This window comes from Cuculus canorus, chromosome 5, assembly GCF_017976375.1.
Source record: "Cuculus canorus isolate bCucCan1 chromosome 5, bCucCan1.pri, whole genome shotgun sequence".
In the NCBI taxonomy this organism is placed as follows: Eukaryota; Metazoa; Chordata; class Aves; order Cuculiformes; family Cuculidae; genus Cuculus; species Cuculus canorus.
Window position 1 is genome coordinate 61,481,360 of NC_071405.1, and position 22,635 is coordinate 61,503,994.

Here is a 22,635-nt window from a genome sequence, read left to right on the forward strand (position 1 = left end):
ACTCATGACTAATGTCACATGAGACAGAATCAAAGGCACCACTGACGTTGAGATATATCTGCCAGTTCCAACTTATTCATATGGCCTAATACTTTATCACAGAAAAAAATCAACTAGTTTGAAATTTTTGAGTTTACTCTCTGTTTATTCCACTCTTTGTCCAATATTTTGGCAAAGAAAAATAATTTTAAAAAATCTAAGAAATCTTGGTGAGAAGGAACAGTCCATACAGGGAAAAGAGACCTGGACTGAAGGATTGCAGTTTGGAGCATGCACAGTTTCTTTGTTTGTGTTGTATCACATTTAATTTATGCCCATCTCATGTATCTGTACTGGTAGAAATGATTGATTCCTCTGTGCACTTTTCCTCCTTATGACGGTACACTTACTTATATGCTAGTGCAGTGAAACAGAGAAGAGAATTAGTCCAAATTTAATCAGTTTAAAGGGAAGAAAAACAGTGATTAGTTTTGTTTTTACTCAGATCAGCTCCCTGACTCAGTTCAATACACAGCTGTGTGTCAGCACATGGGAAGGAAGAGCAAGGGTAAGATTAGGGTTCCCTTAGGCATCAACAATGTTGGTTTACAAGGATTGTGAAACTATGATTTAAAGACAACCTGAAATGTCAGGAGCTTTCATCAAATATTACATTGGCTGACTGACGACATGGCACAGAGCCAACCTAGATACAATTTTTCAATATCAAAACTTGTAACAAAGAACCAAACTGGATAAAAAGTGGTAAAACCAGAGGAATTCATATGGGGCTCTCCTTGATAAGAGCAAACGTGTCTCAAGATCAAAGCAAATTTCTTCATACACTGACTCCATTATTTTTTATATAAACAGAGTCATAGCAAAAAGACAGTTGGAAATTAGACTCTTGTTAGCACGCAGCGCGATTTCTGTGCTAAATCAGAAGCTGCTACATACAGGAATATACAAAAATATTATGCAATGCTGTTACTGCAGTAAATCCTACATAACTAGAACACACTGTCACGGCAGTTACTCTGCCAAGACATCTCACAGAAACCTGAATTTGCATTATTAGAATGAACAATTACAGATGCTCAATAAAGACAAACCCTGCAAGTACTAAGTACTGATCACTGAAAAAACAGATGATACACGGATTCATAATTCAGTGCACAAGTTGCCAGAGAGATAGGATACTACTACAATACTAGTTGAAGGTGTTTTAAAGGAAAAAAAAAAACACAAAGCAAAACCAAAATAACCAAAACCTCACTGTTACAGCTAAAAGCTTGCATGCAGTACTCTTGCCAATGGCTTAACCCAACCAGTCTACTTCAGTAACCTCTTAAATCATGTTTTGCAAATCCTCACAGTTCCATTTCCATTCCTCCTCGAGTAACTGACATTGGCACAAACTGCAAATTCCTGCACATTGCAGTCACCTATTAAATGGAACAGGGAACAAACTTGAGCCTCTCAGGCTGAAGATTTTCTGTTTTATCCACCCAAGATGAATCAACTTTCTCTGCTATAAGTTTTTTTGCAGTCACTCCAAATGCGTGAGCAAAATCACCTACTAGCAAAACGCGTAATTCTTTTAAGAATGGAATATAAGACGTTCTGGGGATACTGGAATCTCTGTAAGGGCAGGGACATCTCTGTAAAGTGTTATACCAACATTTTGATTGAGGGAAAATAAGAACTGTGTAAAAGTAGTAAATCACCTGCTGGCAATGTGCTGGTATTTTCTAGCAGTTAACTACAGAAAGTTTTCTTTCTAGCAAATAACGCAAGCTGAAGGCATTTCTGACATGCTCCATACTTCCTCCCAGGAATCCTCCATCAGTAAGTAGCACCCATTTCGAAATGGGTGACCCCAATAAAGCTTTCAAAACTTCAAAGAGTCCTGCAAACTGAAGGAATTACGAAAAACTGCTCTGCTCCAGTGTTTTGCTCAAGGGATGTTACCTCAGGAATTATTAAAAATGCCATCCATAGCTTTTATTCCCTGTGTTTGCTTGCCTAGCTCTGCACTCCTGAACAGAAGTTGGGGGGGAAAAAAAAAACCTAAACCAACAAACAAAAAGAAACTTCCATTAAACATTGAGGTGGTACGGAGAAATCATTTTTGACAAGCGATAGCCAGTTGAGAATGAGATTAAAAACAAAAAGAAGACACCACTTCCTTCAAGAACCAAGAAGTGCCTTCTTGAGGATGTGAAAACTTTCATCCTTAAAAAAAGCTTTCATGAATCTGGACACACCAATACGTTTTAGATTAAGATCTTTTACAGATCAGTATTGTATTAATCAATCTACAAGATACCTGTAAAATACACAGTAACATTTTACAGTTCTACACTAAATTCAGAGATAAACAGTATAACAGCACAGTGAGGGATGAAAGAGGGGAAACCAGACAGCCAAACCAAACAAACACATCCTTCTCTAGTACTTTCCATTATGTCTTTTTACCTTTTCCCAGGAGAGAGAGATAGTGGAATACCCTTCTCAATGTTTTCACTTAAAATAACTAGATATGTTTTCCAGGCCTAACTGAGATAACACAACATAGTGGCTTGAGAAGGTGGACCAAACAGTGCCACCTAAGCTCGTGTAAGAAACATTCTATGCAAGGAAAGGGGACAGGATAGGATGATACAACATGAAAACTCTGCAACACTCATTTCATAAATTTAGGAGCGATTTTATGCTTCTTGCACACAGAACTTACATTTATAACCCTCAGGTATGTAACCATTTTATGAGTCAAAGTGGGAGAACTGTTTAAGAAAAACCAAACCACACAATATACATCTTCCATTAGACTGATCCCAGAAAATACCATCTCAATCACTGCATCAGATATCTTTCCAATCTTAATCCACTTGCAGCTTTGCTGTGAATAATTTTCTCTAAACAGTGGGCCCTGAAATATCATCTCTCAATATAACTCCACAGGCTATACGAAGACAATTATAGCAACAAAAATACATAGAATTTATAAATATATATTTTCAAACAGACTAAGAATTTCAATCTTTTCCCTATCAAATTCAGAAGTAATTGATGTCCACAACAACAAATCCTCTGCAATGATTTTGTGCCAAAATCAACTTAATATGTCCCACATCTAGTACTGAGTTGTAAACACTGATATTACTGACAAGAAGACATCTCCAACCTTCAAACTGTTTAATGCCAGAAATCATCTAAAAAAAAATATGAAAAGCCTGATTTTCTACATATGGGGACTGAGTGCTTTTGCGCTTTATGGAGAGCTTCCTTACATATTTTCCAGCTTTGTTCCACTCCCTTGTCTCAGAGGACCATGTCCCAGGGGGTCCTAACTGAGTAATTCCTTGAAGAGCTGGAAGTCTGCCTTCCTGAAATTTAGTGTCCTGACTATACTCCTCACCTGTACCATATCCCGCTGGACCCTGAACTCCACCAGTGCATGATCACTGCCACTGATCCTAATGTCAATGATGAGTTTGTTTGTATTGGTCCATTGGACCATAAGGTACAGTATTGCTTTTCCTTGGATAGGGCTTTCTATCAGCTGGACTAAGACATTATTCTCAACGCACTCCAGGAGTCTCCTGGATTGCCTACGCTTGCCGTGCTACTTTTCCAGCATATGTCAAGGTGGTTGAAGTCCCCGAGTAGGATGAGAGCTTGTGAGCGCGAAGCCTCCTGTAGCTGGAGGAAGAAGGCTTCATCAGTTGTCTCTCCTTGATCGGGTGGCTTATAGTAAACACCAATCACAAGATTCCTGTTGGTTCTTCCGTCTTTTAAATTTTACCCACAAGCTGTTTGTGGCTACTCTTCAACAACAGCTCTTCACATTCTATCCCTTTCCTGAGATACAGGGCAATGCCTCCACCCCTCCTTCACAGTCTGTCTCTCCTGAACAGCCTGTAGCCATCGATAGCCACATTCCAGTCATGGGACTTGTCCCACCACGTTGCTGTGATGGCAACAAGATCATAGCTTTCAAGCAGCATGGTTGAAAGCTTCCAGCTCCTCCTGCTTGTTATCCAAGCTTCATGCATTAGTGGGCTGCTGGTTGCGTCACCTTCGCAGTGGACCTTTTATTACCTATAAGGTGTTTTGGAGAAGTCTTCTCCCTAACACCTGACTCCTGACAACCGTCCTACTACTATGACTCTCCTATCGGTCCTTGCCCCGGTCATAGCAATGGTGCGTTCACATCGGTTCAGTCTCTGACCCTGCTCTGATATGAGTGCATCTTCCTCCGCGTTTTCCTCTGGTCCGTCCTCCACATTGAGAGCCTCAAATCTGTGGACCAACACCTGAGGTGGTGTGGGCAAGGAGGGGGTTGATTTTCTGCCCGTTATTAAACTACCTTGCCTTTCAAGTAGTCCAACAATCATCATACCTAGTTGAAAGCAGCTGGGTCCAGTCAGTAATTAACAGCTTATTACAGCCTACAACCAGATAATTTTACAAGTATATCTTATGTTAGACCAAGTAATTTCTTTACTATAGGCTTTTCCTTTCATATATTCTGCAGATGTAAAACAACAATATAAAACAAAAAAATCATAAAGGTATTGATAACTTTGCTTTATCTTCAGCTTTCACTTTACTTTTTATTTCACACAGTCAGTACGTAAATAAACCTGGCTTCAGAACCCGATACTTGCCCATTCACTAGACTAAATCACTACAATGGTTTACTTTCAACATGTTCATTTCACAGTAACTAACAAGATTTGGCAAAGAAGCTTGAGAACTTATACAGGTGGCTTAAATTCACAATACATATTTACAACTTCTGCCACCTAAGAATATCCTTGCATATTTAAGGTAACTTACATATAGTTACAGAAGAATTTATAGAAAAACAGCATAATCAAAAACTTTGAGAAAATTATATTAAGGCTCATTTCTGTGCCTGGTTGATCCACATTGAAAACAGCACTTTGGCAACATGAAGTGCATAATAAAGAAAAAGCTTACTGCACCTGCCTTAACAGACTTGAAATCTAGATAGTAACCAGCAGTTACCCTATACGCAGTCACAATGAAGAAAAGATATAGGTGAAACAAACATATGTTTGTCAAAACAGTACGAGTACAGTCAAGAAACTTACAGAAGAGAATAATCCTAGCTTCCTCCGGTGAAGAAGAGAAGAGAGATATAGGGAACATTCATTGAAGTACCATTAACAAATCAAGAAAGTACAACAACTCCAAGTGTGAGAAGTCCTGGATTAGGTAGCTCTTGGTAGGTGGCAAAGTTATGAAGCATTTTGCCATTAAAAAGACAAATTCTCCACATTCCAGATGAAAAGGTAAAACTTGTTTCTTCAGCCCATGTCACATCACTACCTCCTAGCAGGACAGCAGAGAGAACCCACAATCTACCAGAAGAAGAAAAAAACTGAGGATGAGCTATATATATTAAAAAAAAAAGAAAGGCAGGGGGGAGTATGATTGTAAAGCCCCACTTCTCAAAGTGCTATGATGACATCAGAAGAGGAATAAATAAATTTTACTGGGATTATATATGTCCTCATTTTGTTCAGCCTCCAGATTTCTCCCCTCATGCATTGAGGGAGTAGTTTCATCACAGAAGGCAGCTCGGTCAAGCATGATTTAGCATCTTGGCACTTCCTACTCACCTTCTTGTCCTCATACGCCCGAAAATAGCTCCTACTGACAAAACACATGAGCCTGCTATAAGTCCTAACATGAAAAACTGGGGTGGATATAGGGTGGGTATTCTGTCTTTTACATCACTTGCCATGTTGCCTTCACACCATTTCTCAGCTGTGATCCTCTGCACCCCCTACCAGCACCTCACTAGTGACTTAGGTTCTTTAGAAGGTAACGTTTGCCTGCTCACCTTGTTGGGTAGAAAGACTCAGTCCAAGTAATGAAAACAGATGGTATAAATACCAGTTAAGAAAGCTAGATCTTTAAAACTTATTCAGTGGAGATGAAGATGTTGCAGCCCTGCAGATTTGGTCAAGGATATGCACGGAGCAAGCATAATATGCTTTGGTCTGTGCTTCTTAATTGCATTTTAAAATGAGATGGCTTTCTATAAAACTCTTGGGGAACTCTACTCCTGTCAGAGACAGACACAGTATGTTGCAATTCTGGCATTTATCATCAGAGCTTACTCTGTGAACAAGTGGTGACACAGCTAATGCTGGTGACAGTTCAGAGAGTAAGTCTGTGTACAGTTATTACACAATTTTGTTTCAAAAACAGTGATTTGTTATCCAGGCAACAGTAGATGCAAAGTGGAGAACTTCACTGAGAGTTACCCATGCTTAGTGGCTTCTTGCTGAAAAAGGAAGCTCACTGTTTCAAGGCTATGACTTCAAATGGATTCTATCCCAAAATATGTCCTCTGGGCAGGGAGAAGTTTCCCCACTTCCTTGTGTTCGTTCCATCCAAGTACAAAAATATGAAAGTAATGTTTTTCTTCTCTTTCTATCTGACCCTCTGGCTGAGATAATATGAAAAGGTACAACACTCCCATCCAAGTACAATCACACACACTCGGATCCAAGAAAAGAGGGCTCCTCCTAAGAACGTGAGCAAAACACAACAGTTGCTAAAGACTCCAGCCCAGCCAGGAAGAAGAGATACTTCATTCACCTCCGGCAACGGATACGAAATGGGGCTGTGGAAGAAGGCAGCACCATGTCTGATTAGGTTTCATATGGAGAAAAGGCACTTCCTGTCCATCACTGAAATGAACTTATAAGGTACCAAACATTGAATTTCAGAACCTAAGAATTTTTTTTCTTTTTTAAACCTGCAGTCTCTAAATAAAACCAAGACATTGCTTCAGGAGCTGATTTGCCTGATTCTGTTGCTGCAGAAATGTGGATGCTCCACTCAGCAGCACTGCAGGGGCTCCACAAAGGTCATGTTATGGAGAATGGTTAGGATGAGGTGAAATCCAGGCTTGGGCTTTATCAACTTGAGCTATAGCTATGCCGGGGGCTGTCTAGGCAACGGGATGAGGCTGAAAGACATGGGAAGTCGCTCAGTGATAATACTTTCGTGCTCTAACAGCCTTGGCAAGTACGCAAGTAATTTGTTCATGCTTTAAAGAGTCTTATGATAAGCCTCATCTCTCAATTTCTGTGCAGCTGTCTCCAAGACATATTAATGTAAATAAATGAAACTTTGAAAATTAAAACTCCCACAGAAAATCAGATCCTGAAGAGGAAATGAGACCATGGGTGGGCCTATGATTAATAGCTGGAGTACAGGTTCCCATTGCTTAATGAGATTGCCAAATAATGAATCTGAATGTGGGAATATATGCAAAAGACCCAGATACAGGGCACACTGACCACTGTGGTAACAAAAGATCTCAGGAGCCACATGCGATCCAGGAGCTAAGTATAAAATAAATTACCTTCTTTTAAGTGACTGGATCAGTTTCCATATAAATCAAATGCAGAAATTTAATAAAGTATCTAAAAGGAAAGTGCAAGTGCAAGGTAATTATGCCAACCCAAAAGTATACAGCGCCAAATCCGGAAAATACAGCTATACAATATCCTCACTAGACAGCAGTTCAAAACTTACTACATCTTCAAAACTTATAAGGAATGGACTGAGGTACTGAAAGAATCACCTCAATTTCTTCTTTTAAATGAAACATAACTCAACTAGATTAATAAACTAACGTTTCACAAATAAAACCTCAGAAGAAAGCAAATGCTGAAGAGAACAGCTTCATATGCAAAAATAATTATCTGTATATTAGTGCCATAATACTCCTTTTCAAGTTGTTTGTGCTGAGAATCTGATTTTCTTTGAAACATTTTTGTACTTTTTCCCCCCCAATTATGGAATTCATCCACATATAAATTTACGTCAAAACTGAACTGACAACAACATGCTGTTTTTCACCACTCTTGCCATATTCTTCATTCCTTCTCACTGCATTCAGCTCCTTACTTTTACTGGTACAGAATTTTTTGTCCAAGTCCCTTCAATCTGTTTAACGTGGAAGAAAAGGAAACTGCTCTCCTGGAAGAGAGTTTCTAGTATTATAAGGGCTCAAAAGTAGAGGACCATGTGCAAGTGTAGAAAGGAAGTAATTTTTACTGAGTTCATAATATAAATTTTATTTTTGGAAAGCACAGTGAAAATCCTTCAGTCTTCTGGTGATTTCATTGTGCTGAGACCAGCACAGTTCCCGAGCCCATGACTCATTCTGATCCCAGCAAAAAATTGCTGGGGAGACAGATGTTTTGTTTATGATGAATTAATTCCTTCAGCGTGTCTTGCTCAAAAAAAAAAATATAGAAAAAAATAAAATAATCTGGCTTCAGTTTGTATACCGAAGATACAGCGCGATAGTCACGCTCCTGCCTTTCCCCTTTCTAAACAATTAGGTGTTAAGACTTAAATTGCAGTGGATGCTGCCAACACTTGAACAATTTATTTAGGAAGAAGAAAACACTGTCTTGCCAATAAGGATATAATTTCTCAGTTATGATCTGTAAACATGTATAACTTCTAAATATTCAGGTTTCTGCCTTTAAAGTTTACTTCCATAGCAGCAAAACCTGATATTATTTGTTTCTTGTGGCATAAAATTAAACTAAGGCCAAGTATAGGAGTAATTTTCAGCACTGTTCAGTTTGACATCAAACCTCAAAACAGTAGATTGTTTTCATTTAGAAAAACTTGTTAGTAAATTATTTTCTTAAATAGTTTTTCTCTTTACACACTGTGATAACATCAACAGAGTTATGCTAACTTAAGAGAAGTAACCTCTACATATTTGCTGTGTCCTTCTAAATAAAATACTTGTGTCTACCGCTAAAATGCAGAGAATGCCATTATCGACATGGTCAACAGAGATAAATGTATTTATGATACACACGTTGTGCATCCTCCCCCACCTTCTGTCATCAATGTATCCTCCTTTGCACATGGCTCATTGTTTTCTAACACAATACTTCCTCCTTCCTATCCGGTTTCTTTTACAACACTATTTTCAGGTGTATCTAATTTGTATCCCAGTGAAGAAAACTAGGCACTTCAAAACATTAATGGAAGTTAAGTGAAATCCATGGGATGGAAAATCATCTCTAAACACACCATCAGAAAAAACTCACGTCAAATTATTTTATTTATCCTCAAATATACTAAATTTCACTAGCATTTCAGGGGATGGCTGGTCTTTATTTAATGCCCTAGATACTTGTTCGGTACTGCAGAAGAAAGATCTTTCTCACAGCTGTCATACAGAATGCAAGAAGAGACATGCATCCATGTAGCTGAAATGTTAACAATCCAGAAAAACCACCCTATGGCAATTAACCAACAAAGGTATGCCTTTACTCATCTGAGGAAACAGTTGTAACTTGAGCTGGTGATTTAAGAGTTCAGTACCACTGTATGATGCATGTAACCAGTTCCTTAGTAAACTGTAGGCTTATTTGATATGAAAAATGCAACCCCAAAACACGCTATAACCACCACCTGACTGCCATCCTTGATTTTCTACTTTAGCAGTAAATAATCAACAAGTGACTGTTAAACTGGGTTCTATTAATGGCACTGTCAGCTGTCTGACAGAGCTACAAAACTACCAAACATAATAGCTAGAGGTCAGTTATAACTTATCAAGTTCAATACACCAGCACGTCCATCAGCTGATTACTGCCTGATAGCCAGAGAGCTGCTGGGTTTAGAGAAATGACTTTGGCATGTTCCCACTGCGTTCTTCCCACTAAATCTGAAATTATTCCAGTCTCAGAGCTATGAAAAGCAATACTAGAATTATGCCACTTGATGTCTGCTTTCTACATTAAATAAAGTAAATAAGCAAACAAATTTCTCCCAAATGGAATAGGCAGTTGTGGTACACCAGAAAAAAACACTCTCACAGAACAATTTGCTTTACATAGCACCCATAATGAGATAAATACATTGCACTACTAACTTCATTTATGTACAACTAAGGGCAAAAAACAAGTCATCTTACTACTACCTTAAAACAGTGCAGAAAAACTCTCAAGACATTTTGTTGTTGCTGTAAACTATATGATCTTTGGCACATCAATCACATGAACAAAGTTCTACACATGGTAATTCTTATTTAGCATAAAGGAGAAAGAAAAGACATTGACAACCAAGTAATTCTCTTTTCTCAGCCAAGGTTTAAAATGTAGACTACAATATGGCAAGAAGATATAAGCAAACAAGCGATGGCAAGCTGTTATTTCCATAAAATTAAACCTGACCAAAAAAAGAAGATTGTACATTGAAAGTATCAGCAGAGATACATAAGGAGAAATATTAAAATTATACAGTATTTTTTATTGCTATAGATAGTAAATTTAAAATAAGCATTTCAAAAACATAGCTAAATTTTTAAAAAGCTATAGTTTACGTTGTCAAAAAAAGATTGCTAGTATGTTAATGATCTTTGTGTTAGAAGATATCCTCAGTGCAGTTTTCTACACACCTGACTGCCACCGGGGCTTCTGCAGCCTCTTAATTTTTTCACTTAAACCCACTCCTATTTAAATAGGCATTTCAAACAGTTCTGTCAGTTATTTTAACTTTACATCTACAATTTCGTACAGGTTTTGTCAGGACCCTAACAGGCTATACTGGCCCTGCCCAGCTTCCTGGGAATCACTCCTCCCTGCCCACAGCCCAGGACTCCACATCAGCCCTGCTCTGCGCGGCTACCGCTCCCCTCAATGGGCCTGATCCTGTCCCCCATCTCTGGACCTACCCTCAGCTTACTCTCATCCCAAAGGAGGTGCCCAATGCCTCAAGGAGAAGCCGCCACCACTCCTGGTGCCCAGCCCACAGGGAGCTGCCACCCCCCTGGGCACCTGGGCAAGTTTAACCAAGGTGAGAAATAAAACAGCAGTTTAAAGCCATCAGCAACTATTTGCCCAAGGATGATGTACATCAACAACAGCTTGAGTGAAGTACGAAGCAGCAAGCGAGATCCAAAGCCCGTACTGACTCCAGCTTTTTGCTACCACAGGTATTCCAAGTGTCATTGCAACAGGGAAGAAAAAAAAAAAAAAGAATCAAGTAAAAAAAATTGATTTTTACTTACTTTCAGAAGGTTTTAAGTAACCGATTGCAGAGCATAAGAGAGACTATTTGTGAAAGCTACCAGTGAAGGACAGCCAACCTACGGGAGCAGAGAAGCAAACAGAAGCGCCTAACCATTGCTTGCACACAGTCGTACATCCAATTTAGCAGCAGCAGTTAGCCTAAGCTATTTTCCTTTTTCAAAGAAAAGGCAATTATGCAAGTGACTGTCCAGCACAGCAGCTCAGCAGCAGGAAGGAGAACAGCATGTATCTGAAAGCTATACCACTGAACCAAAAACTTTGTGCTTATTTGTGGTTAGCGAGGGCAGCAAGGACTTCAGAACTGCAAATGGAGGTCTTCACAGGGAGGGCTGCAAAACTTCTGCCGAATGACAGCAGCAGTCTGATTCGAGCTTGACCTAGAAAGGCTACACCGTCTCTCTCAGTCACCATCCCTCCTGTAGGTAAGCCTCACGCTGAGGTGAAGTGACTAATGATGTTCTTTGAAACGCTCACCAACATCGCAAGAACATACTTAGTCTTTCTGACTAACTCCGAGCTAAGATTTAGTGGGAAAGAAAAATGACGTGAGCAATTCTAGTCTAATAAAAGCACATTGAAAAACTGGTTTGGTGACACTGCCAAGAAATTCACATTAGATAGCAGCCAAAGGACCCATGAATGCTTGCCAGGTCTTCCACTGTATGTCAAGAGCATGAAATGGATAACTGCTTTACCAATCATGCAACAATTAGAGGCCAACACATCATACCAGTGTCACTAAAACTGACGTGCATAATTGAAGTAACTGCTCAGACTGCAACTCATCCTTCTCAATATGTATCAACATCCTGAGGGTATAATCCTGTGTAAGTGAAGACAAAATGAAGCAGGCCAGAAAGGAGAATTATGCACAAAATAGTATTGCTGCATGGCACAGTACGGTTCCCTCTCAATACAGCTCAGCAATGGGCAGTCTTCTGAGCATCAGGGAGATTCTGGCCCGTAAACTTGAAGAAATTAATAAAGAAATACAAATCTTAACACTTGAATTCCACCTCTCAAAATGCTAGCAATATTTAAAATAAGAGACTGCAACTTCTCCCCGAACAGTTATGAGAAATTTTGAGGTCGTATTTGGTAACAACCTTTTGTGAATTTCAAAGATCTCATTATTTCCCACAGGTTTTCTGCACTTTCGGTCAGTGGATATATAAAGGAAGAGCATAAATGCCCACTGAATACAAGTACTGTTATATTCCTTTGTTGATAAAATAAACTGATTCTTTTCGTGAAGAGGCAAGATTTTGAGATTTGAAAAAGAAAACAGCAACAAAGGATAAATAGAGTAGCACTACTGCCAGGCAAACTACCAGTTAAGAATTACTGGCAGTAGGAAAACACCAAAAAAACCAAAAATCAATTTATTTCTGGGGACAGGGCTACAGAGGGGGTAAGATTTTGTTCTGAACAAAATTCAATTCGTATTAAAACTCAGAAAATGGGTTTGGAAAGCATTTCAAAAGGCCCAGTCCTGTCTGGGGACAGCTCCAGCATATGTTTACAAATGTTATTTCTCCAAGCTGTTTTTAATGCCAACCCATAGTAAACTCCTTCCAGGGGTATTTCTTTCTCCCAGAAGATGAAACCAGGAAATGGCATTCGTAAACCTATCTAAACCAAAGAGAATCCATCATTTCATGCATACTAGACAAAAAAAAAAAAAAAAAAAAAAAAAAAAAAAAAAAGAAACAAGCTATTCCTTGGCTTGTTTTAATATCCTTTTATCTTACTTACTACTAATGTAATTTATATCACTCGAGCCTAGTTGCTTCTATATAACAGTTCAAACTCAAACACCACCGAGTTGTCTGCCTATGTGAAGTGAATAGGTATCTGAAAAAAAGCAGTAATAAAACTAAGATTCTGGCATTTTAAAACCAGAAACTATTGTCCATATGTTAATATAAAATTAGTTCAAATGCCATTAAAAGAAATACAGACCTCCGTCTTCTAAACCTACACTTAAAACACAAAAAAATTAAGTGCTTTCTATTAGAATTTGGTAATTGTCATCTAGCACTCGATGGATCAAAATGCCAGACATCTGGCCTTCCCAAAGACAACCATTTATTTGTGCTCGTTAAAGAACATACACCTCTTACGTTTGACAGACACACATCCTGTTTGCATCACACTTAATTACATCACTCCACAAAGCATTACTCTATTGCATCAGCATTCTGTATTATACATTGGGTTAATGCCCATACTTGTGACACATAACGTAATTGCAGTCACTTATGCATAGGATAAAGGTATGCAACAGACTCATAGGTCACACGTACCCATGCTAGAATAGCTCAGCATTTTCACATCAAGCAATAGATGGTTTGCTATGTGATAAATGGTGATGCTGACAAGTGTTATAAGACGGACTCCTTTATTAATGCGATCTAAAAGGGGACTAATGCAATCTACAAGGATTCAAACAAAATTCTTCAATGTCTATTTGAAAGTGGCTTTGAAAAGTGTTGTTTATACTGAAGCTGTCATTTTAACTTAACTAAAAATCCACAATAGTGTCATCAAAGCATCCAAAAAAGGGAGACGAAAGACATACTTAAAGCACATTCATAAAGAGAGGTTAGGTGAAGCATTAAATGAATCCAGTCACTCTCCAGTGACAACTGAAATCAAATGAAAACATAAGTTTCTAACTCATATTATTTTTTTCTTATGCTTATTAAATTCTTCAAACAGAAATTAGGTGCATTTTATCTGTTACAAAGGTTCTGCCCTGTAGCAAGTTCCAGACAGAAACAGCCATTGGTTTTACTTCTTTTCCAAAATTAGACTTAAATTGAACAGACTTTCTGGGATGATGACACATGCTTACTAAGCACTGCCAAGAGAAACAGCCAAGTAATAATAATTCCATGTAACTTTCCTTCAGTAATTCACAAGAAACTGAAAACGTGAATTAGTTGCCATGAAGAACAGCAAAGGAAATTAACTGAAAAACATCCTTAAGCTGCATGAAAATGCAAGGTGTCAGTCACCACCTTCTATAGCACAATCTCACAAAACAAAAAGATCATCTATGAGCAGAGACCACAACTCTTCCTTTAAGCCAAAAAATCATAATATCTTTTGAATTGCACTGACAAACAGTAACATTTTAGGCCATCGAGCTGCTTAATAACACAAACAAAGTGCTCCAATATGAAAAAAAAAAACCCAAACAAACAGGAAAGGTCAATCTTAATGCAGTTCTCATTTTTCTTCTTAGACAGCATTTCCACATATAACGACAGAGGATTTATAAGGTTTGTCTTTAGTATATCCATGGTATTAAAACAAGTGGAAAAAAAAAAAAAAAGAAAAATAGAAAACCTGTATGCAAAGATGAGACTTTGAAGCTGTTCTCACTGGGTCGTAGTGACAATATCTGTAGGAGGAGACTCCTTTTCTCCTCCTGCTCTATTTGGAAATGGCCTTTCTTTGATTACCTTCATAAATTTGTTTTGCCAAACTGGAAATATCTAGGAACATTGCTGTGGCCACTAATAGAAAATAGTGGGCAAATGGACGTTCTTTAGTTATTCTGAAACTCGGATATGGAATATAATGCAGAAAAGAGGATCCCTTCAGTTTCCAGAAGACAATGCAAAGTACCGGCACTACCAAATTCAGTCTAAAATCTAGAATAGCTCATAGAAATAATCAGCATTAAGTAAACAGCCCCAGCATTATGCAAGCTTCAGTATGACATCAATACTTTTCTTTGAAAACATAAACAACTGTAAGCTCAAATCACTAAACAGCATTAATGCCTTCTGACTTGTAGATTAAAAAAAGACGCTTGCAATGAAACATTTGGTTCCTTTAAAAGACCGCATTTTTAGAGACCCACTTCCTGGCAGTCTCACTGTTGCACACATTAGCAGATATCAGAAATCTTCTTCTGTGAGCAGAACCAGAACCACCACCTCAGAAAGAAAAAAAAAGAAATAAAAAAAAATAAAATCGCACAACTAACTTATCAATATAGTCATAATCCTTTGCAAGTTACTGCAATATTTCTTTGTATTATGCAGTTTAAGAAAAAAGTCTGCCTTCATGCTAAATCAGCACCAACATCCTTTATCTTTTAACATTATTATAATAATCCAGACACAAAGGAAGTAACTGTCATTTTTACCACAGTACTACAGTCTGTTCAACAACTTTCTATTCCCACTCAGTCGAGCTGTAACTCCTGTCCTGTGCCTATCGTTTGGACATACTTTTGAGGAATGGCCTGAGCAATTCAAATCCCCGAATTTTGTTTCGCAAGTTAAATAAACAGAAAATAAGAGATAATGATCTTAGCTGAAATAGGAAATTATATCATGTACCGAATTCCCCACTTTATGGATCTTTACTAAGGTAACATTATTAGGTGGGAGGGAGCAGCTCTACGCAGATGGCGTAGAAGAAGGAGAATTATGGCAAGGGTTTGGATCTGAATGCCATAAACCTGGAATATTATGTACTCCAATCCACACGAGTCTACTTTATTGACTTCTTGGGTGTGCACCCCAAAGAAGTGACCAACTGCCACTTCTTCCATAACTTTAGTTAAAAAAAAAATGCCTAAACTAAGGGGATCGTCAAGCCCATTTCTTCCAACTCAAATATATTAGTAGACGGCATTTTTTAATACTTCAAAAACAAGAACCATAAATCCGTTTTGTTTGAAGAAAAATGTTTTGATGGGAGAGCAATCTAGGACAGTTTTACAGTTGTATAAAAACACCCTGGCTGCTATTACTTAACAACAACCTTTCATACTGCAATTATCTGACTTATCCTTATTTAAGGAGAGGGGGCAAGGAGGAACCTACAGCACTGCAAATGCATATGGCTGAAGCTGGAGGTATAACTTCAAAATATGAATGGAAGGTGTGATATAGGTGAAAGGAAGAACAAAGGTCCCATGTGAAACAAACACCCACAACCTCTTCAAGTTACCTGAGTTTCATAAACAAACTTATGTAGTTCTACCTCTGTAGGGGCTTGTAAATCGACACCGCACAGCTTGCTTGAAATCAACAGGCCATTCTGGCTACTACTGCTGTCCTCAGTTATGATGAAAGATCAATTTCATCCTCCTTTCAAGCCCGTGTAATTTGTTTTTCATTTTTATATCTGTCAACAAGCAAAACAGATAAAAGCACACTTCAGTCTTGGTCCCTACCTCTATCGTTAGTCTACCGGCAGATTACAGGATTTTTTTCATACAACGCTTTCAAACCCAGTCAGCATGGACTCTGAAGCGCTCACAGGAAGATTGGCCAATTCTCTCCTCCTTTGCACTGCAAAGATGCTGCTAGCTGGTTCTGAAACACAGACAGAAAGAACTAGGCCCCTCAAACACCGTCAGGTTTTCTCTGCCTTCTTAGGATCTTATTTCCCAGTAGTCAAGATGCCAGCTCATATAACTGTGTTCACGCTGAGGAGACGTGTTTTCAGTGTACCAGCATATCTGGTGCTTTATAGGTTTACTGTGACACCCATGAATTTGCCTAAAATAAAGGATAAATGTTTGCTGAGTATTCAAATGTATGTATTATTCCTTCTACCTTCTGCAAACATGTTAACTGCTTGAAGGCATTTGCTACTCAGTAAACCCAAGGTACAGACACCTGAGGAAGGCACATATGGAAACTACTCACCTTGTAATTGCCACAAGTTCCTGCTCCACTACTATAAAAGCAGGTAGCCTTGTTAAATAAACTTTGCAAATCAGATTCAAGATCAAACCCAAATGTTTACTGTTCTTTAGCTGTCTTGGCTGATACACAATAGAATCATTTACTGCTCTGACCTCTTTTTCACTACTGCAATAAGAACAATTCACATCTAGTATTGCCTTGTACACAGCTCTAGAGCTGTCTTCACCAGAAACACAACCCTCTCCTCTGTTCATTTCTGAAAGGAAAGAAAAATGGCTTAACTCACATTTCTTTTGAGCCCTGTTATGATACCGTGGGAAGGGCAGAGAGCTGTGAGAATGTACAATGAAATCAAAGGGAAGTAATTTTAAAGCAATTTTCATCAACTATAAATTTGTCTCAGTACTGTTAAAATCTTACTCAGATTACTGTCAATATTCCTCTGTGATCAGTACTCTTCGATGCAATATGCATGACATTCTACACTTTATGTTAAACATCAAGGTTTTGTATGTTTTTGCTGGTAGCTTAAGACATTTTTCTTTCTTTAAAGTCTTCTCCTTTTAATATCAGACATCCACACTAACTGTGCTGTAACCTGAGTAAGCACTCTGCTGCAACTACAGTTTTTTCAATCACCCTTACCCAAGTGAAATTTAGTGAAGGGAGGGAACAGGAGATAAAAGAAAAACAATCCAAATACATGACAGCAGAATAAGAAATCGTAAAATTAAGAAGGAGGAGAAAAGAAAAGGAAAAGAAGGGAAGTCTTATTTTCACATGAAGACAAGCCTGCAACAGGGTCAGGGCAGACTAACAAGAAAGGAGAAATTTCTTCCTCCAAGAGGAAGAAAACCCATAACTGTCATACATTCAACAGGGTGCCAGGATCCTATTCTATACATAAGTATCTTTAAAGTTAATTATGCCCTGTGCTCACTATGTTCAACAACTGGATAAATCCCTGAGAGAGATCTTCAGAACAGGTACTTAAAGCTTCACCGGTAATTCTTCATATTTAACAGCTCTTCCAGTAGCTCTTGCAGAATGCAGGAATGATTCAGCCACGTACTTTATCATAGACCTTATCATTAATATAACATGTTAAACACAGTACAGACAAAAGCAAAGAAACACAACCAAACAAAATATCAGCCATACTCCACAAAGATAATTAGGCAGACCCATTCCAAGTCACACACATCCCTTTGCAAATAACATTTTCATCCCTACTCTGACTAAAGTAAAGACTACCTAGTTTACAGAATTCTTCCATTTGATCAATACCTCAGGTCAAAGCAGGATCCCCATTCCTCACTGCAGTTGCACAACCAATTCCCAAGCCACAGCAAAAAAAAAAAAAACCAAACAAAACTACAAACTCAAATGTCTGAATTCAAGCCTTGGCAGATATGAGAAAGATTAAAAGGTGTTTTTTTAAATGGCGTTTATGTGCAGTGCAGATGTACAGTAGGCATCCGAGGAGTGATGCTGAGCCAAAATATAAACTAACAGACTATATGCAGCGTAACAGATACAGTGAGGCCACCAATGAACCACAACACACGATAGGCAAAGAAGTTCCAATAAAAGGAGACCCATTAAACATTATCCTTAACAGGGTCTGATGACAGAATGAGTACATGCACATATATACACAGGCTTTCTTCTGGTCATTCTGCTCTATGGTAGCTGAACCTAGCTACCATTCAGATGTTTTCATTAAGATTTACTAGCACAGAATGCTTTAAAAAGTAGGATACTATCAGTGTTGCAGTACTTAAAATTCCTGCTTATATGTCAGAAAGATTTCAAAGAAGAAAAACAGGAGTTGACTGAACTTTCAAAATTAATCTCCCAAAATGCTCGGGGCGGGAGGGGGTGATACAGGGAGACGGAAAGCTTAGAATTATTTTTTTTAGGTCAAAAAACCCAAACCTCTGACACATTACTCCCTTACTTCATTTGCCTGAAGAAAGGAACAAAGTGCTTCATTTGCAAAGTATACATGTCTTAAAGGCTAAAGAAACTATTACTATTGGAGAACCTTGTGTTTCTCCAGGAAAATTTCATACACGAAGAATCACAAGAACATACAGGCAACTCTGGAAAACTCAGCATCTATAATGCAAGAGCCACGAGTGTAGGCACACAGTATGATACAACTATCATTCTCAACTTCTTAAAAGGCTTTGATTTCATTTTACAAGGATACCAATCTGGCAAAAGATACATCATTGTGACAGCTGCTTTTAAATCCACACCAGGGAGATATTTTGAGATTGAGGAGTTAAGTGCGTTCTGTGCTTTTAGCTACTATGCCTAGTGATGTTTTATTCTTTCTTCAAAGAGCAATCTTTTGTATGGCCATCTGCACAGCAAAAGAAAAAAGCAAGAGATGTTTTTTTTTCAAATTAGGATGGTATCAGAAAAATGTGAGTATAGCCCTAATAGAGACACGCATACTTTCAATTCTTTGCAAATATTTTTTTTTCAGTTGCTTGCTCAGCTTGACAATTCTACCATAATTTATATATTTGAGAGACTACTTGCTTAACAAAGGAAAGAACAATTTCATAGGAAACTCAAAGAGAACTGAAAGATTTCCACCTGGAATTAAGCGAGGATCTAGTAGTGTTAACAAACCTGCCAAAAACCTTCAAAGAAATATTTTTTGCCTCAGCCATTCCTTCAGTTCAAAGACAAAAAAGAAAGGTATTCTGTCAACAGAGCAAAGCAAACAATAAATCACCTACCACAATTTATATTATCCATCCAAAACATAATAGAGCTCAGAACGCTTCCATTCTGTGTAACAAAATGAAGCTATGCAAACAGACCATTGTTTTTATTCAGCTTCATACTCTCTATAAGAGCAGATACCTAAAGTTAAGCTAATTCATATTTGATTTAAGTTCTACTTTTCAAAGAATATTAAACATGAAACAAAAATACTTGCACATTATGGGTATGTAAAGATACAGGTTCACTAAACGTCTAATTAATTTACAAATATTGTATAGTAAAATCATTTGTAAAGGGTTAACTTTAAAGAAGCACAATAGAAAATTCAGACATATGGTAGAGATATTAATAGTATTTAGACTGCGTAGACTTTTAAGAACAAGGAAAAATACCAATCAGAAGAGAAGGCAGCCCTTCAATGTCCTGTACCTTGTTATACAGGTAATCCTACGCTGAAATCAACTGCTCCTTTCAATGAAAGGCTAAAAGAAACCCAAAAGATGTATGCTGTTACAATTTCCAGCTTTACTACATAGAGAATACTCAACACAACATTAAAATACATACATTAGACTTGCCAGCAACCTACTCTGAAACAAATAACCATCTCCCACCCTAACTTTGTCTTTCTTAATTTTAGCGAACATTCATTCCTATTTCCTCCTTTTAGCACTGGCACTGCTTTGGCTTCTTTTGCTCCCCTATGGCATAAGGAGCAACCTTTTAGTTACCTATCTAACAAAATTCCAGGGTCCTCCCTCCATTTTGCATTCCCAAATTCAACCTGTCAACAGAGGAAATCAATCTCTAGTCAATTTTTTTTGTCCAAAGATGCGTAAGTTAATATTTAAGGTAAGGTATGACAGGGAAATACAGACCTACTGAGTCCCTTAAGAAATCCCAGGGGACCACTAAGTGATGTTTGAAAGACGGCAGCCAGGTGATTAAAGGTACATACAAAGGATGACAAGATGAGAAATGATGAAAGAATTGACAAAATTATAAAGGTAGAAAATATAAAGAGCAAGATTAGACAAGAGTAACACACAGCTGAGACAAGGTCAGGGGAATAATCCTTATCTGAGGAGGACAGTCAAACCAGTGCACCTGGTTCATTAATCAAACACCTCCAACAGCTTCCACACCTCAATGTTAAGAAGGCTACTCATTGCACCTCTCGTGTTTCGGTGGTACTGAAGCCTTACTTCCTTCTGTCTCAGATGTGTTGATAGGGGGGCTGCTGCACTTTCCAAAAGTCCTATAATATCTATTTCCCATTTTCAGAAGAGTTTATTCAGAAAACTCTTATTACAATACACTATACCATAGTTCAGGTTCTACTTTTCTGATCTCTACTATTCCCCATTCCTCACCTCATGGTAGCTCACTGAACAAAATAAAAAGGGTATTTCTCTTACTGCCAGCAAAATTATACATTTACCGTCCTTTCAGAAGAACAAGGTTCCCTTTCAAAGCCATAATAGACATAAATTGTCATCTCTATCTCCTACCACCCTTTTGGAAGCAGGAGGGAGGATGTTGAAATAATAAAGCAAAAACGAATACAAGCACTCATGTCACAGCTGTGCATGTCTTGAAGTTCAGACAAGCCGATGCTGTTAGTACATTAAATAAAGCCACGTAGTGGAGGCAACATATAGAAAACTAACTCTGGATTTACTGCTTAGTCACCAGCAGGAAGTGAGTAAATGCACCTGTGTAACTCTGGCTACCAAACCAGGTCCCTACGAAACACCCAGACACTACACCGTCACATGGGCAGCTTTATTGCTCCACCTGTGAAAGTCCATTCCCTTCTTGTTGAGAGACAGGGTATGTGCACAAACTATGACAGACTACAGAGCAAGACACAACGGATGCACAAAGAAAGAGGCAGAAAACCTAACAGTCCATATACATCATCACTTATTTTACTCTGGAAACATAAGTAACTGATCTATTATAAACTGGAAAGGAAAAGTTTGTCTTACCAACGGGACAAGATTCTCCCTGGCATACATCGACAAATTCAAATACCAAGAGTCCTCAAATGCACACTGAGTTGATTTCAAGTCTTTTACTGAATTGCTTAAAAAAATAAAAATAAAGTCTGATACACTATCTATAAAAATGGAAACAAATATGCATTATTATCACAGTTTCACCACTGAAGTATAAGGTGACCTTAAACAGCTCACTCTAGGTCATTTCCTTCAGCAGCAAATGAGGGTTCACCACACCCAGCTCATGGATCTAAAGGAGAGTTCAGCATCTTGTGAGCGGTTGTGGGACCTCAACTGCCAGGTCAGCGCTACAGGTGTTGCAGATCTGCATTCCTCAGCCTGATCACTTCTCTGAGAGGGGGCTGTAAATTAGATTCACCCAGCACTCAAAGTCATACCTGAGTCATCAGCAAACACAACCCACTCCTGTGCTTGTCACAGTTACTACATGGAATGCAAAAAACAAATCCCAAACCATACAGAGTTAGCTTTTGAATGAATAACAAAACTACTCTGATACACAAAAGACAGTCAATGTTTAAAGTTGCTCCAAGATTTCAGATAAATAACTTGAAGACATCAGCTGTTACTGTTTTAAACAAGCACCTAATCACAAACTATTTCAGCATCTTGACTACACACTGCTTCACAAGCTTCCACAGGGGACAAACATCAAATAAACAAACATCCAGAAAACTGAGTGAGCTCCCTAATAAACCAGTGGTGGAGAAGAAGCAGCAAAGTTGCAAACATGTTCTTATCATCCCCCAAGAGCAATGCAGAAGCAACTGTTACTGCACTCTAAGGACAAGAGGATCAAGCCTCATCTCAGCCCAGTCCTGCACACTCTCATGCGTAAGTAGTCATTTCTGTATGAAGAACCAATTAGAAGATTTACACACATGTAACTAGAAGCAGGATTGGACCCACAGACATCTGGAACCATGACAAAGGAGTCTACAAAGCACATCATAAGCACTCATTCTCCCACTCCAAATAATTACTTTTTCACAGGAATAACCACCACAAAAAAGCAGGCTTATTTTACATGACACAACTAAGTCCAAAACGTATGTGTATGCACACATACTATACAGACACACACACACA

The 22,635-nt window shown here is 38.3% G+C and overlaps 1 protein-coding gene across 4 annotated transcripts in view; it reads right to left on the bottom strand.

Moving 5' to 3' along the window:
* STXBP6 (syntaxin binding protein 6) overlaps positions 1-22,635 on the bottom strand; it is a 110,547-nt gene that overhangs the window by 77,625 nt on the left and 10,287 nt on the right. Inside the window, exon 1 of one of the 4 annotated variants that reach the window (XM_054068705.1) lies at positions 11,078-11,205. The exons of 2 other annotated variants lie outside the window; for them this stretch is intronic. The gene's annotated coding sequence lies outside the window, so the exon portion shown is untranslated. Of the gene's footprint in view, positions 1-5,102; positions 5,383-11,077; positions 11,206-22,635 lie in introns of those variants that run through there. One more of the 4 variants, XM_054068701.1, reaches the window with a different exon arrangement.